The sequence below is a fragment of the Canis lupus genome, chromosome 32 (assembly GCF_003254725.2).
Source record: "Canis lupus dingo isolate Sandy chromosome 32, ASM325472v2, whole genome shotgun sequence".
Taxonomy (NCBI): domain Eukaryota; kingdom Metazoa; phylum Chordata; class Mammalia; order Carnivora; family Canidae; genus Canis; species Canis lupus.
Window position 1 is genome coordinate 10,114,980 of NC_064274.1, and position 18,629 is coordinate 10,133,608.

The window sequence follows — 18,629 nt, forward strand, 5'->3', positions numbered from 1 at the left end:
AGGTTTACTGACAGAGCTATCAAGGTAACCCTAGGGTCTTAATATTGACATGTATCAATTTCTTTGTTTTATTGTTTATTCTTTTCAAGCCTAAGAAATCTTCGCTAGCCAAAGGTCACAAACATTTTCTTCTATGTTTTTTTCTAGAAAATTTTACAGCTTTCTTCTAGAAATTTTATAGCTTTTAGTCTATGATTCATTTCAAGTTAATTTCTTTTTAATCTGTTGGAGGTAGGTTTTCGGTTTAATATAAAATTTCATATTAGAATTTTTTGCATATGATATTCAATTTTTCCAGCATTATTTTTTTGAATTCTATCTTTTACACCATTAAGTTACCCTGTCATCTTTGTTGAAGATCATTTGACTATATATTTTGTTTCTGTTTCAAAATAACTTTGCATTTCCAAATAAATTTTAGAATAAGTCTGTCCATTTCTACCAAAAAGTTGCTTCAATTTTTATTTGAATTGATGGATTCTATAGATGAATATGAAATAACAGACATTTTAAAAACAGCAATTCTTTTAATCCATGAACAAGGTGTATTCTTCCAGCTATTGGGTCCTGTTTGATTTCTCTCATCAATGTCTTACAGTTTTCAGTGTATAAATCTTCCATATTTTTCTTAGACTTATCCCATAATATTCAAGTTTTGATGCTGTTGTGATATCTTTTGAAGTTTCAATTTCTACTTGGTCACTCCAAAGAAAGATAATTGATTTTTGTATCCTATGATCCAACTAAATAATTTACTTATTAATTTTAGTATTTTTTTTATTTCTTGAATTTGGAGGTAACAATCATGCCATCTGAAAATAATGACAGTTTTATTTCTTAAGCATGAAAGGGCAGACAAGGATCACAGAATATTTGAGAGAAGCCTCTAACATAAAAGACAAACCCAATAAACAGGGGAGGAAAGGCAATTGGAGGAAAACAGTACAAGGAGCAAAGAGAATATTCAAAAGTAAAAAAAAAAGAGAGAGAAAGAAAATATTCAAAAGTATCATTGGTGGGAATCCCTGGGTGGCTCAGCAGTTTAGCGCCTGCCTTCGGCCCAGGGTGTGATCCTGGAGACCTGGGATCAAGTCCCACATCGGGCTCCCTGCATGGAGCCTGCTTCTCCCTCTGCCTGTGACTCTGCCTCTCTCTCTCTCTCTCTCTGTTTGTGTCTTTCATGAATAATAAATAAATAAAATCTTAAAAAAAAAGTATCATTGGTACCTTCAGAGAGAGGAAGATATTGCTTTCTAGGAAAGATAACATAATATTATGTATTTTTAAAAGGATCACTCAAAGAACTTAAAAGAGCTTCTGTAATTTAAAATATAAGCCAAAAAAAAAAAAAAAAAAACAGGAAGGAAGGTAGGTAGGAAGATAGACAGGAAGGAAGAAAGGAGGGAAGAAAGAGAACATCAAAAAGATTTCCAGAAAATAGAGGAGAAAAGAAGAAAATTAAGGGAGAATAGAGTATCAGAAAATTCAAGGTTCAGCATGTGATTAAAGATACCTAAAGATTAAAGAGAGAGCAGAGGTACCGGGCAGGTGGAAGGGACAAACAGAGTTATTAATGAAGTTATATTACAAGAAAATTTCCCTAAACTAAAAGGCCTGAATTTTCAGTAGCCACCATAATAATATTAAAAAGATCTATATCATGCTCCTTATCATGAAATTTCAGAACACAATGGACAAAATGGACAATGATTGCAAATACTCCATTGAGGAGAAACAATTTATATATACAAAGATTCAGGAATTGGTATGGTATCAAACTTTTCAACTGCAACCCTGTAAGAGACAATGCAACATAACCTTTAATATTTTGAGGGGAAACAATTTCCAAAATATAATCATATTAAAATAAATGTATTTTTAGACATTTGAAGGATCTATTGGAGGGTGTAATTCACCAAATCAAAGGAGAAAACTAGAGGAAGAACATAAGATCCAGAAATAGGGGATCAAACACACAATAAAGAGAAATCCCATGACAATGGTGCAAAGAAATTCCAGATCCTACCTATGCAGCAAGGCCTAAAGAGCAACAGGTCTACATTGGAGCAGGAGAATGCAAAGCTCTGGGAAGAATGTCTCCAAAAGAGGGAAAGAAAAACTGTTAATTTGCCAAACACGTCTAATCTTCTCAGGTAGATTTATGTTTCTAACAGACAGCTTGGTGATGTTTAACTACATAGAAAACTAAGCAAACAAAAACAAAAAATGCAATTATTTACTCTAGGAGGAAAAAAAATACAAGAAATAAATATACTGAAAATAAATTAATATACTAATCCACTATGTGACTCAATTTTGAGTAATACATAATCATTATAAAGGCTAAATATTGACATAAATAGAAATTGTGATAATTGTATTGGGAAAATGGGAGGAATGGAAGTCTAATGGATATGTAATTGTAAAAATTATATATATAATTGTATAATCCTCATATTGCTGATGAAGGAACAAAGTCACAGAAAATCTTTACTTCCTCAAGATTAGTGTTCTCAACTGGGGTGATTTTGTTTCTCTTGGGGACATTTGGCAATACCTAAACACATTCTTAGTTGTTACCCCTGGGGTGACAGTGTTACTCGAATCCAATGGGTAGAGACCAGGATATGCTACACATCCTAAAATGCACGGAATAGGTCCCTACAACAAAAAGTCAGCTGGCACGATATGTCAGTTGTGCCTGTCAAGAAACAGTGACCAAGATAAAGGGAAGTGGTCATTAAGGAGCTGGAATTTGAAGTCTAGCAGCTCTTGAATACTATCCTAGTATGCCGCCTTTCAATAGCAGCCCATAGATGTTATATAGAAACATGAAGGTAAATATGAGAAGAAAGAGTTGGAAAAATTAAAACCAGTTGCCTCTACAAAGAAATAACTGGAGGAGGGAATAAGGGCCAGTGGACTATTTGGGGTTTGTTTGTTTGTTTTTGAGTTTGTTTACTTTTTCTACTTCTTGCTGTTTTGTAAAAGACCTGAAGTATTTGAATGTTGAAGTAATTATGAACATTCAAATCATAAACTATTTTCAGCTTCATCGTTGTTTTCCATATTTTAGAAGTGTCTAGAAAAATGCCACGTATAAGAGTTGTCTCTCAGTAAATTTTGATTGAAATTAAAAAGAAGGGGAAAAATGCATGGAAGACAGAATATATAAAAAGAAAACTTTTGTCTTGATTGACATCTTGCATATCAAGTTCCAACCTGCAACATAATGATGCATTTCAGACAGAAAATCCTGATGATCCAGATTCCTAATGGAAAAGCTATTTCAGACCTTATTATAACCAAAAAAGAAAAAATAGCTTTACTAGATAATGACAGATTACCAGCTCTATTATTACGTATGTAAAAGCATCTATATTAGAGAACAATGAAGTTATTTTTTTTAAATGTTGAAAGCAAGTTAAATAAGGGTGACACTGCTATTCTTAATAATTAGTTTTAAATATACAGCACACAACCTTTAAAGATCCATATAGAAAATACAAATACAACTTGGAAACTCACCCCCCTCAATATCTTGTAACAGTAACAACAGATCTTTAACAGGATGAGCTGCAGAGAAAAGGAAGAAAGTTCATGTTACTCCTAGAGCAGTACATTGGATTAGCCGATTATCCCTGTACTCTCAGAGAGAACAAAAGCCATTTTCAAGAATTTTCCCCATCTTTATTTCCTTCCCCACAGTTTTATTTTCTTTCCTCAGATATTTCTTCTCCTGTGTAAGGTTCTGTATACATGCCTTTTATTGTGCTTGTTCTTTGACTAGGTAATTTCACATGTTTCATACATTAGATGACATCAAAATGTATACGGTAAGAAGTCTCCATCCTCTGCTGTCCACAGTCAGGAATGCTGCCCATTCTTCCCTGCTCCTTACCAGTAACTGTTTCTAATAGCATTTTTAATGGCATGAGTCCTCTCAGTATTTCTTTATGTAAATTAAAGCAAATCTAGATAAGTATGCATATGCATATATATGTGCGTATTTTCTTGTATTTCCCACATGTACTGTTGTATTTCTTACTTTCATATAAGAATTTTTTTTAAATTTTTTTTTCATTTATTTATGATAGTCACACAGAGAGAGAGAGAGGCAGAGACACAGGAGGAGGGAGAAGCAGGCTCCATGCAGGGAGCCCAACGCAGGACTCGATCCCGGGACTCCAGGATTGCGCCCTGGGCCAAAGGCAGGCGCTAAACCGCTGAGCCACCCAGGGATCCCCATGATTTAATTTTCCTAATTAGAGAGCTAATATAATCTATGACAGTTTTTATCATATTTTTAATAGCACATCATTATTTTTTAACCTCTAGAAAGTTGGAAGTGTTGGGACGCGTGGGTGGCCCAGCGGTTGAGCCCCTGCCTTTGGCCCGGGGTGTGATCCTGGAGTCCCCCGATGGAGTCCCGCCTTAGGCTCCCTGCACAGAGCCTGCTTCTCCCTCTGCCTGTGTCTCTGCCTCTCTCTCTGTGTCTCTCACGAATTAATAAATAAAATTAAAAAAAAAAAAGTTGGAAGGGGCATATACCTTCTTTGTTATGGCAGTTATTTAATAGATAGTTAATTTTTTCTCATTATTTATATTTCTTTCTTTTAAAATATTTTATTTATTTATTCATGAGACACAGAGAGAGAGAGAGGCAGATACATAGGCACAAGGAGAAGCAGGCTCCATGCAGGAAGCCTGACGCGGAACTCGATCCTGGGACTCCAGGATCAGCCCTGGGCCAAAGGCAGGCGCTAAACGCTGAGCCACTCAGGGATCCCCTATTTTCTATTTCTTGAAATATTTTCTCTCCTTGTTTTGAGGCATGCAGCTGATTTTTCCATTTCTTCCCATAGTCTTTTATTTGAGAAGAGTACGTTCACATGCTTAAAGAAATTCAAATAGACATGATGCAGTGACTTCTGATTGTCTCCTAGGTTTCTTCCTATGTTTAAAGTAATTTCTTTTCCCACTTGAAATAAAAGAAGGCCTATAAATTTAATATATACCCAAAGATAATATTTATTTGAATTGGAATAGAAGGCCATTCATTCAAACACCATTGACATTCTATAATAGTGATTTTCCCATGAATATATAATAGTTTTTGCTCCTGGGAAGAATCATGGAAGGGCCAGAGAAAAACAAACTCTCCTTTGAATTCACAGTTTCAAGCCAAATCCACCATACTGTGAAGCCCTGTGAAGAAGAGTATTCCTAGGTTAACTTGGTGGGTCATTATGTGCAGCATTTTTTCGTTTTTATACTCTACCAAGTCCCCATCCTGAGTTCCATGCTATGAAATATGTTTCTAACTGATCTGCCCAGGTTGCATGGGGCTGGGGGATGGAAAATAAATGATAGAAAGAAAGATGCAAGGGTTTAATTATTTATCCAGTTCCAAGTCCCATAGCTTCTCATTAAAATCTTGTTGAAAAAAATTTGATTTCCCCACTTAATTAGACTTTCAGCATTTGTTTTATGATCTTTGACTATACCGAGAATGATATTTTCTGTAAAAATGAGAAATTAAAATCTTTGATACAGTAGTGTTATTTAAATTTTAAGTAATTACTATTTAACAGTACAGAAAATGATATGAAATTTAGCCAAATTACAACCACTAATTTTATTTATTTATTTGAGAGAGAGAAGGGAGAGAGAGAGGGAGCATGAGAGTGAGGGAGGAGGTGAAGTAGAGGGAGAGGGCGAGAGAGAATCTCAAGCAGACTCCCCGCTAAGCACAGAGCCCAACCCGGGTCTCAGTCTCACCACCTGAGATTATGACCTGAGCCGAAACCAGGAGTTGGATGCCTAACTGACTGAGCCACCCAGGCACCCTTGATTTATTTTTATACAAGGGATATTGTTAGGTCTCATTATGAATTTGTTTCCAAACTTAAGTAGTTGTTAAAGTACAGTACAAGTTTTCTTGAAGTTAGCTTAACAAGTAATTTTTAAAAACATCCTAAAACCATAGATATTATACACCTGCTTAAAACAATTTTTTAGTGCCTTGAAACTAAAAAACTTTAAAAATTGTTAAATAATTATTTCATAATTAAATACTTTAATCATTGTTATATAATTGTTATAGTAGTCAGTATCTTTAATATAGATGTCATCTCTCTGGACTTAAATTTTCTAATTTGTTAAATGGTGAGTCTAAGGTGGCTAGACTTTAATATAACAAATGTTATTTAAAAATTCTTAGGGAGCCCTGGGTGGCGCAGCGGTTTAGCGCCTGCCTTTGGCCCAGGGCGCGATCCTGGAGACCCGGGATCGAATCCCACGTCAGGATCCCGGTGCATGGAGCCTGCTTCTCCCTCTGCCTATGTCTCTGCCTCCTCTGTCCTATGTCTCTGTCTCTCTATGTCTATCATCAATCAATCAATCTTTAAAAAAGAAAAAAAGGAAAATTAAGTCAAGATTCTTCCATGAAGGGGCAGCCCGGGAGACTCAGCAGTTGGGCGTGATCCTGGGATCCAAGATCAAGTCCTGCGTTGGGCTTCCTGTGTGGAGCCTACTTCTCCCTCTGCCTGTGTCTCTGCCTCCTCTGTGTCTCTCATGAATAAATTAAAAATATATTTAGGAAAAAAAGAAAAAGATTCTTCCATGAAAATTATATATATTCACAGTCAGGAAAATAAAAGCAAAGAAAAATGATTAGTACCTTATCAAAACTTCACCAATGATATTTCAATCACATCAAATCCTCTTGGCAGATATTCTTTTTTTTTCTTCTTCTTCTAAGATTTTATTCATTTATTCATGAGAGACACAGAGAGAGAGAGGCAAAGACACAGGCAGAGGGAGAAGCAGTTTCCCCGTAGGGAGTCCGACTCAGAACTCGATCCTGGGATCCCAGGATCACCACCTGGGCCAAAGGCAGATGCTGAACCACTGAGCCACCAGGGATCCCTTGGCAGATGTTCTGTCTGAACAAATTTATCTGTTCACTCTTGTTCAGTTTTGCATGACAAAGTTATCTTTCTTTGAGTTGTGTGTCATTGTATATGTGTGCTTTTTGGTGAAAATGAGATGTAAGAACTTGAAATTCTTTGTACAATCTATATCCATGCATCATTGCATATACTATTAATTTTTAAAAATATTAGTAGGAATATCTGTGCTGTGAAGAGAGCACAAAATATTAAAGGAATAAAAGCATGATATAACAGTTGAACTGTATGTTACTGGGTATTATTAGTTGGCATTGAGGAGTTTCTAGAAATCATAAAAACACGGTAAGTCATTCATACCTATCTTCAAACACTATGGTGACAAGTGAATTAAGTGATTTGCAGGTGCCTAAATAAGAATTTATTGTCTGCTAAAATATTATTAATCAAGTGCCTTTATTCTCAGAATCTTACAATGAATCTATAAGCTTTTTTCTTTGTCTTCAAGTGTACAAGCAATACTTACCACATATAAAAGTGAAAGTAACAACAAATATGAAATTCATTTATGAAAGAATAGAAAAAATAAGCCAAAAGGAATCTATAGTTCTTTCCAAGTCAAAAGCAGTCCATGTTGGGAAAAAGAAATTTAACAGTCCAAGGCAAAATAATGAATACATTTTTCTTTACATTGTTAGAAGTACAGTATACAATTATATTATTTTCAAGGGAAAAATGCCATATCACTAATATAAATATATACTTTTTAGAGAATGATTACAATAGAAGGATAAAACAGAACAAATGAAACAAGAGTTTTTGTACTTATCATACAAATATTAACTTAGGACCCTAGTTTTGTTTTTGTTTTTGTTTTTTTTTAAATTTTTATTTATTTATGATAGTCACACAGAGAGAGAGAGAGGCAGAGACACAGGCAGAGGGAGAAGCAGGCTCCATGCACCGGGAGCCTGATGTGGGATTCGATCCCGGGTCTCCAGGATCGCGCCCTGGGCCAAAGGCAGGCGCTAAACCGCTGCGCCACCCAGGGATCCCCTAGGACCCTAGTTTTACCAAAACTATGTAAACTTTAAGTTCATTCGTGATTATATTAAATTAACTACTTTGGCTTTTTGTTTTCTCTTCCATTACAGGCCTCTTGTGCCTTAGAGCTGTTACATTTTACTTGGCTTAATCTATAACTAGAGCAAAACTGAAATAATCATCTGTGTCATCTAAAGAAAACATCCTTACATGACACCGTGGGGGAAGAAAGAAGCAGTGGCCTGACACTGATGACCACCAAACAGAAGTTGGAAACTAAACCAATGGATCTTGAAAGCCTAGTAATTTGATAGAAAACTTTCTATAATAACTGAGAAACAAATGATACTTCACATAAAATACAATCTCTTTTGTAAGACCTCTGCATTTTAGTTGGTAACTACATTTATATTTTGATTTTACTACTGTGGTTATAGTTGAATATGTTATTAATACAATTGCTGAAGTGATATAAAGAAACTTAATACATTATTTTATGAAAATATTATTTTTAAAAATTCATTTAAAATTTGTTTTACATTGAAATAGCTCATAAAGTTCTTGCTTGTTTACTTAAAGATTCATGGAAAAACTTATTGTTATTACATCCATATAACCTATTCACCCTATTCTCACTACTCACTGAACCAAACTCTGTCTGGAGTTTACCCATGCTGGGGATACTAAAGTAGCAGATACTGATGATTGCTTCAATAATCCAATATCCATTTCCTTTTTTTTTTTTTTTTCAAACCTTGTTTCCCATGCCTGCCTTTGCTAGAAGCTAGAAAAGCTAAATACTTGCTTCTTTGCTTCCTTGTAGTTAGCAGAATACAATTTTGGCCAATTTATATATAAGTATAAATATAATTATAATTTTATTTAAAAATTTAAAATTATAATAATACAATTTTGTAATAATTATAATACATAATATAAATATATATAATTATAGATAATTATATTTCTTTTTAATGTCTATATATAAATAATATTTCTCTATATATAGATCTCTCTCTATAGATAGATAGATAACCAAGGTTGACCTCATATGTTTCCATCCTTCTTCTGGTCTTGAAAGAGGATTGAATATCTATAGAGTTTCAACAGTCTTATGATTGAAGAGGAAGGCAAAGAAGAACTGAACTGCAATGACTCAGGCTTGGACATCAGGAGCAGTTGCCTACAACCTGGATTCTTATGAGAAAAAGAATCCTTTCTGCTTAAGTCACTACTTACACAGCTAATAGCCTTTCTGACGCATTGTCCTCAAAGAGTCTATATTCTACTGATAAAAACATGGTCAGATGCCCAAAGTAAAAGATTATGCTTTAACCAGAGGCTATCTCTCCTAACTAAAAAAGAATGGTACTGATTCCCTACCACATCCTCCTTCAATATTCTGATTATCAGAGTCTGACTATTAACTGAACACGAGGACTATTCAGAGCATCTATTTGAGAAAGTTCACGCACAGAAATACTTTCTATGTTTGGCTGAAGAACAGGGTAAGAGTATATGTGTGAATAGTGAATGTGTGTAAGGTGATGACAGCAAAGGGAAAGGCTTGGCATGATGACTCCGTCCCTTCACCTCTATCTACTTAAATTAGCTAATTTCATCAGAGACATTGTGATATAATGAACATAAGCAGTGCTGCTTCAGGAATCACATGACTAAGTATGACACAATGATGGCCTTACTTCTGCAGTTGAGCCCAGCTCTGCTCTGGCTCATTGTTGACAGCTTTGGGAGCACTGAGTGATGATCTCCTTAACACCAATACTGATTATCCCATGGAGGGCACAAGCAGCAGTGGAAATGGCAAACACCCTACTGCAAGTGATGTTCAGGCATTAGACTTTCAGGAAGAGGTTTGAGTACAAGCACAAAGTCAAACATTACAGAATACATGTAAACCTTCACTTGGAAAATTCTGGAAGTATGGGAGGTAGATGACACATTTTCAGGAGTCTGGAGTCCTACATATGGAAGAAGATGGGCCTCAATTTGAGTTAATAGTATAATTGGAATCCATCCGGTCTATAGCTCAGGCTGGTGAGAGTTTTAAAGACAGTGATTTTTGGCTAAAAGGTTTTTGGCTGATAGATGCTTTAACTCTTCATCTAATTCAAGTTGCCATTGATGGTATTGAAAAGACTTTCCCATTAAGAGAACTGGACAAGAGAATGGAGGATCACTCAAACTACAATGAGTCAAGGGAATGCTTACTGAAAGCTGAGTAATTGGAGTATATTCTCTGATCAAAGGGAAGAAAGTTCATTATTCTTTGAGTTCATATTAATGGCAAAGTTCCAGAACTGTCTTGAGAGAGTAGAAAAGTCCCCCCCACACACACACTCTGAGAGTATATATATATGTATATATTCTCAATATTAATATTTGTTCTATTTGTCCTCACCCCTTTCTCTTTCTCCTTGCCTCAGTAGAGTAACAAGAATAAAAAGATCAACCAACAATCAACAAAGATTAATATTTTCTCAACATGTATTGCATACAAGGTATTGTGTTAAGCACTGTATAGGGATTTTTCAAAATAAAATAGCTCTATTAAATGACCCTCATTTATTCAAACCATAAGATTAACACAGAGACTGATGTCCATGGCTGCTGAATGTTTACTAACAAGCTGTATCAGAGCATACCTGCACATTTATGCATCCTCCAGCTGAGTTATAACTACCAGTATAATAGTATCTGAGTGTCACTATGTGACAGGCTGTATTCTAGGAGTTAGGGACAAAACAGTAAATAAAACAGACTAAAATCTTGACCTTATGAAACTTACATAAAAATCAATTTTTTAGGGGCACCTGGATGGCTCCACTGGCTGTCAGTTAAGCAGCCAATCTTGATTTTGGCTCAGGTCATGATCTCAGGGTCCTGGGATCAAGCCCTACATTGTCTCAGCATCAAGGGGGGGAATATGCTTGACGATTCTTTCTCTCTCTCCCCCTCTGCCCCTCCACCACCCCCACAACACTGCTCCCATGAGTGCACACTCTCTCCCTCTATAAAATAAATAAATCTTTTTAAAAAATCAGTTGTTTTAGTTTCCCAAATTCTTTTTTTGTAAGATTTTATTTATTTATTCATGAGAGACACACACACACACACAGAGAGAGAGAGAGAGAGAGAGAGAGAGGGGCAGAGACACAGACAGAGGGAGAAGCAGGCTCCGTGCAGGGAGCCTGACATGGGACTCGATCCCGAATCTTCAGGATCACACCCCAGGCGGAAGGCGGCGCTAAACCGCTGAGCCACCTGGGCCGCCCAGTTTCCCAAATTATTAATGTGAGTTATTCTTGCTAATGTAATGAGGTAATTTAATTTTGTATACTTTATTAAGTGTCAAGTGCAAAATGAAAATAAAATGAGAGTATAAGTTGAAATTTAAAAACACTTAAGGTAATGAATTTTAGGTTATGTATATTTTACCACTATTTTTTAAAAATGAAGTTGAATGCTGTAGAAAGACAAATTACTGTCATGAATTACCAGAGGCAAGAAAACTGGACTGTATTACACAAGTGTCCTCAACTTCTACATTTCCTTTAACAGAAACCAAATGAGAAAATTGTAGATTTTGCATTTAGGCAAGGTTAATGTCAAAAAGACAATCTTCAACTCTCAACAGCGGATTTATGGTCAGAACAGCCTTGGCTCAACATCAAAAGGTTGACTAATGAATGTATAATGATAGGGGTTTGGTAAAAATAAAATACTTAATTTGCATATGTATGTATAATTTTTAATAGTTCTCTAAGTTGAAGGTGAACTGAAGACTACTCATCCTAAGACTTCAACTCTCTAAGAAATTTCCTCTCCTCATGTGATTGTAAAATGTGGCAGATCCAGCATTTCTCTCATTTATAGGAATATGCTAGGTCAGAATTTGGCCCTAAATTGATAATCAGTGCCTGCAGATAAGACTACTTTTCCTCCTATGTTTTCTATTAGACATTATAGGATAAAATGTAAAAATCAACTTTTAAGAAATGTTTTACAGGGGCACCTGGGTGGCTCAGTCGGGTGAGCATCTGCCTTTGGCTTGGGTCTTTCGGATGGAGTCCCCTGCTCAGCAGGGCAACTGTTTCTCCCCCTTCCTGCCTCCCTGCTCATGCTCTCTCTCTCTCTCACACTCTCTCTCTCTCTCAAATGGATAAATAAAATCTTTAAAGAAAAAAAAGAAATTTTTTGTGAAGTGATACTTTGTTTTTTATTAAACACTCTGACTCCACCTAACAAAGCCTTTAATGATCAACTTTCTTGCATTGCAGCTCACTACCATCAGACAATGTGAAATCACCCTCTTTAAAATGGAGCTTAAACTAGAAAGCTTAATTTCTGATTTGGTCTCCATTTCTGGGAACACTTAAGAAAATTAAGATTAGCAGTCATGAATCCTAAGGCAAGTCCCTATAGGTCAGATTTAGATGACAGCATGTTCACATTAAATTACTTTGTGTATGTTTGCACATGGCTTAGTTTCAAAAAATAGAAGGGTTATGCTTCTTTGCCTTATTCCCTCCCACCAAACTGAATAGGCAGTTACATAACTTGCCAGGGCAAGTAGTAGAAATGAGTCAGAGACGGGACCAGCCCTAGTAAAAACAGTGAATTAGGCAGTTTGACTTCAGTGCCACACCCCTTTAGTACTACACATACTTCCGTGATCCCCTCCCTTGGTATCATCAGCCCAGCAGCTCATCATCACAGCACACACCTCTCCCCCACCAAATTCTTCTCTCCCTGTCTCTTTCTCTTTCACTCATACCGAAACTGGCTTCCCTTGTTCCTTCTTTCCCTTTGTTAATTAAAATTTACCTCTCTAGTATCTCTCACCCTCAGGGTTTAATGTGACAACTACCTAATCTGATAAATCAGATTATACCAATGTGCTGAGAGAGAAAGCTGGAAGGTATGGTGAATTTTAACTTCTACATTCTAAAGTTGGCACTTCTGCAGTTTAACTCTTTAGCAACTAAAAATGAGAATTTCTAGCTGAGGCATTCAGGAACTATTGTGGCTCCGGGGGAGCCATTAAGCAACAGGAAAATGCAGGAGTAGGTGAATGTTTTTAGCCTAACACATTACCAGCCCTATCAGAGAACTAACAAGGCCTGGTCAATGTGGGGCCAGCAGGGGAAAATTGGAAAAGAGCTAAGAATCTTGTTGGTAAAGAAAAGTGGAAGTTACAGGAGCACAACAAATTTTTCAAACTTAACCTTTCACAGGACTAGCTAGCCCTACTACCTGATAAATATTTTTTAAAGTTTCTCTTCAGAATGACTGAGACTATTTAAAAAAAAATCAATAAGTCTAGAACACTAATTCAAAAATCTGCATACCTTTTGCTTTTATCGTTGTTTGATTTTCTGTAATAGCACTTTACAGTTTTCATACACATATTTCATTCAATCCTATTGAATTCTGAAAGAACATTACAGGCTATTATGTGTGGGACATATCAGCTATTTTTATTTCCTTCACTTTATAAATGAGGAAAATGACACTCAAAGAAGTGAGGTGACGTGTCAAGATTTGTACTTAGGTCTTTTGAGTGCAAATGCTGTGTTCTTTCATTGTACTCAGCTACCTGGCTACCTCCCGATGTTTAGAGTTATCTGTGCCATTGCTGTCATGTAACTCTACATCCTAGGGGAATTCTCACATTCTAAAGAGACTTCAGCTACCACCAAAAGAAAATAACCTGTTTATTCAGTGGACCTGAGGGTAATTGTAGTCCTATCTGGTTTCCATTGATGCATTTTTCCCTAGCTAATTCTTGGTTCACTTGGAAGTGTCAGTACTGTCTCACAAAGTCTTCCTTAAGCACTGTCAGACTTTGTGCTCCAATTACCTGCTCATGTTTTGGTAGATTACTTATCTTGCTTCTGCTTCTCCTCTGGGCAAAGTTCCCATCACAGTCCTTACTCTGTAAGCAAAAAAGGATAATTATGTTTCTGGGCTTAAAGGAGGAAAAACACTAACACAGTTGGTACAAGCCAGAATACAAATATTTCATATTGAGATGAACACAAGAAGCCAGCTGGGAAAACATTGCTATTTACAGATTTAGATTAGCCTAGAATTCTTTTCAACCTTTGAGGTAAAGGTGGTATTTTTAAATCATTGGCATTTAAAGCACACAATCCTAACATTTTGGAAAGCTATAAACCCTTTTCTGAATTTGTTGAAATGTATGGATATTTTCCCTAGAAAAATGCACAAATACATGTACTTGAAATATAATCTTAAGGAGTCCATTAAGGGGTGGTCCATGGGTCCCACATAAAATATTCCTGATTTAGAGTGTGACACAGGTTAGTCTATAAGTGATGAATATTCTGAGGTCCAGGACCCCAATGAAAAATGTGTTAAGGCCAGCTATTTAATTTATGTTAATAGTGATCATCTGTTGACCTTTTTGTTTGTTTGTTTACAGAAGCTGGCAAAAGAGAAATAATTTTTATTTAGTCTTTAAGAGAGAAATCAGCTATGCTAGACTCTAAAGTAGCATTGTCCAAAAGGACTTCTAGTGATGATGGAAATGTTCTGTATCTATTCCATTCAGGAGCCACTAGCCACTTGCTGGTGGGACTGAGCAACTGAATTTTTTATTTAATTAATTTACAAAAAAGTTTTTTTTTCTTGTGATTAAAACTTTTAAGATCTACTCTCAGTAATTCTCAAATATATAATACAGTATTATTAACTATAGTCCCAATGCTGTAGTTTACCTCCCCAGGACTTATTTATTTTACAGCTGGCAGTTTGTCTTCTTAATATCCTAGACCTTTTGTAACAAAAGTAGCACACACATGCTATAAAGATTTTAAGTAAAAACATTTCAGAAATGCAATGTTTACTGTAATTCTAATCCTCAGATGAACCATTGTTGTTATAAATATTGCCATACAAATAGATATATGTATTTTTTTAAAGATTTTATTTATTTATTTGAGAGAGAGAGCAGGAGGAGGAGCAGAGGGAGAGGGGCAAGTAGACTTTGTGCCAAGTGCAGTGCCCCATTTGGGGTTGGATCCTAGGACCCTGAGATCACAACCTGAACCGAAATCAAGAGTCAGACACTTAACCAACTGAGCAACCCAGGCTCCCCTAGATATATGTATTTTTGAACAGAAATCATATTATTTTGTATGGCAATTTGATTTTGTCACTGGATAATACATATGGACAATCATAGTTTATTTAATCATTCTACTATTAAGGACATTTTGTTTTTAATCATGACTACCAGCAATACTGCAATAAATATTCTTGATCACATCTCTGGTCATATATGTAAATATTTCAATATGATAAATTTCCTAAGTGGAATAAGCTAAGAGATATAAACATTATATATTATGAAAGACATTGCAGTTGTACTCCCAAATACAATAATTCTACCAACAATCATGAGATGGTACCTGTTCCACATGTTTTCACCAGTACCGAAGATTATAAGTCTTTAAAGATTTTTTAAAATAGGGCACTTGGGTAGCACAGTTGGTTACCTGGTGGACTCCTGGTTTTAGCTCAGGTCATGATCTCCGGGTCCTTAGATCAAGTCCTGTGTCAGGCTCCAAGCTCAGCAGAGTTTGCTTAAGACTCTCTCTCCTCTGTCCTGATCCCCGACCACCACCTTCCCTGCTCTTGCATGTGCCCTTTCTCTCTCTTTTTCAAGTGAATAAATAAATCTTAATATATTTATATATTATATATTTATGTATATTATATATATATAAATGTTTTCCCATTTGATAGTTACAGACACCTCATTTTTAATGTTTTCTTTATACAGTTGTTTTACTTTCTTTTTTAAAAATATTTTATTATCTAAGATAGAGAGCTCACTTGGATGCAGGATCAGCGGGGAGAAGTGAGGCGGACGGGGTGGGGCAGGGGGAGAGGGAGAAACAGCTGCCCTACTGAGCAAGGAGCTGGATGTGGGCTTCATCCCAGGACCTCGAGATTGTGTCCTGAGCTAAAGGCAAACACTTAACCAACTGAGGCATCCAAGTGCCCCTTTATTTTCAAATATTCATTGCTTTTCTGAATTTCTTTTGTAAATTTAATATTCATTTTTTATTGCTATATAGAAGCTTTGTATTTTATGTAGCAAAATAAATTCTTTCAAGATTTGGGGGACAAGTGGGTATCTGCTGCCATCACTAAAATAAATTCCTTATTTATGCAAAGAATAAAATGTGAAAAACAAAGCCATGAGAACCTAGAAGAAAAAACGGAACAATATTTTCAGTAACAGAAAGTAAAATGACTTGTAAGCATACAAAAACTACTAATAAGCGAAAGAAAACTATGCCTGCAATGTGACAGCATTTTGTACCTATTAGATTAGCAAAGATCAAAAAGGTTTGGTAATGCTGTGGTGGTGAGGGTGTGAGGAAACAAAGTGTGCCAGCAAACTTTCCATCTGTATTAGGATAACTGTAACTAGTTTGTACCACTTTTATAGAGGGCAACTTTTTTTTAAATTGTTTTAAAGATTTTATTTATTTATTCACGAAGGACAGAGAGAGAGAGAGAGGTAGAGACACAGGCAGAGGGAGAAGCAGGTCCCTTGCGGGGAGCCTGATGTGGGACTGGATCCCGGGACTCCAGGATCACGCCCTGAGCTGAAGGCAGGCGCTCAACTGCTGAGCCACCCAGGTGTCCCGAGGGCAACTTGATTTTGCCTATCAAAATGTAAAATGTGCCTACTCTTTAATACAGCAATTACACTTCTAGAAGCTAAGCCTCCAGTTCTGCTTTACATATAAGACAAGACCAGGTACAAAGAAATGTATTTCAAATTGAAAGGAATAGCAAAAGTTTGGGAATGACCTATGTGTTCATTAAAAAGGGAGAAGTTAAGTCAACTATGCCACATGCAAGCAACAGAATACTATACAACCATTCAAAAGAGCTAGGCATATCTAGAGGATCTGATAATAGAAATCAAAGGATATTACAAAATTTTAAAAAATGTGTTAGATAAGGATTTGAGCTAACATTACTTTAAAAAAGAATATGTGTATGTGTGGGTCTGAAAAGATAAACAAGAAATAAATTTCTCAACACTGTTTATTTAATGATGCATGTTCCTCCTTTAGTATATACTGTAGTCAACCATTTTATCTTATATTGTGTGCGATCTGGTGTCAAGCCTGCTGTTAACCATTGTGATTTATAATTTAATAGCTTTTAATGTACTTCCTCCTCATTTATTTTTTTTAAGATCTTCTTGGTTATTTTTATTTTTATTTTTTTTTCTTGGTTATTTTTAAAAGGTTAATATTCCAAATGAATTTTTAAATTATGTTCTCGAATTCCCAAAAGTATTGTTAGACATTTGATTAAAATTGTACTGGATATATAGATTACTTTTAAAAGATATTATATGATGTTTGAGTGTTGATATTTATTTAAAGATTTATTTTTTTATTTTTTTTTTTTTTTATAAATTTTTATTTATTTATGATAGTCACACAGAGAGAGAGAGAGAGGTGCAGAGACACAGGCAGAGGGAGAAGCAGGCTCCGTGCCGGGAGCCCGACGTGGGATTCGATCCCGGGTCTCCAGGATCACGCCCTGGGCCAAAGGCAGGCGCCAAACCGCTGCGCCACCCAGGGATCCCTATTTAAAGATTTATTTGTTTATTTTAGAGAGAGAGCACAAGCAGGAAGGACAGAGGGAGAGGGAGAATCTCAAGCAGACTCCACACCCAGCACAGAGCCCAACTTGGGGCTCAATCTCACGCCCCTTAGATCATGATCCTGAAGTGAAGAACCTGGGAACATACTGGGGCCCAAACCAAAGTCAGTTGCCTAACCAACTGTACCACCTACACCCCTGAGAGGAAGTATATCTCTTATTTTTTATGATTTTTTTCTTTTTTTTTTCCTTAAAAAAGGAAATTTTTTCCTCCAGATTGGAGCCCAAAGCAGGATTTGAATCATGACCCGAGCTAAGCTCAGAGTTAGATGCTCAACCAACTGAGCCACCCAGGCACCCTATCTCTTCTTTATTCAAATATTTTTGTCTCATAAATTCACATTTAAAGTAAGTTTTAAGGCAGCCTGGTGGCTCAGTGGTTTAGCACCGCCTTCAGCCCAGGGCGTGATCCTGGAGACCCCGGATTGAATCCCATGTCGGGCTCCCTGCATGGAGCCTGCTTCTCCCTCTGCCTGTGTCTCTGCCTCTCTCTCTCTCTGTGTCTCTCATGAATAAATAAATAAATAAATCTTTAAAGTAAGTTATTAATTTCTTTTACTATTCACTTCTAGCTATTTAATTGTGGTTATTATAAATAGGATTCCTTTTATATTGTATGTTCTGACTATGGTTTGTACATGGGAAAATTCTCCATTTTGATGTTAATTTTTTTTAAAAGATTTTATTTATTCATTCATGAGAGACACAGAGAAAGGCAGAGATACAAGAAAGAGGGAGAAGCGGGCTCTATGCAGGGAATCCAATGCGGGACTCGGTCCAGGGACCCCAGGGTCACGACCTGGGCCGAAGGCAGGCGCTAAACCACTGAGCCACCCAGGGATCCCTTGATTTTGAATTTTTTTTTAAAAGATTTTATTTATTTATTCATGAGAGACAGACAGAGAGAGAGAGAGGCAGAGACACAGGCAG

The 18,629-nt window shown here is 36.2% G+C and overlaps 1 long non-coding RNA gene across 2 annotated transcripts in view; it reads right to left on the bottom strand.

The window, feature by feature from the left end:
• The window catches only part of LOC118353071 (uncharacterized), a 41,341-nt gene that overhangs the window by 20,022 nt on the left and 2,690 nt on the right, over nucleotides 1-18,629 (bottom strand). For both annotated transcript variants that reach the window (XR_004811271.2, XR_007407806.1), the window contains exons 2-3: nucleotides 13,840-13,914; nucleotides 3,529-3,576 (exon numbers count right to left, since the gene is read on the bottom strand). This is a non-coding gene — a long non-coding RNA (uncharacterized LOC118353071). The remainder of the gene's footprint in view (nucleotides 1-3,528; nucleotides 3,577-13,839; nucleotides 13,915-18,629) is intronic.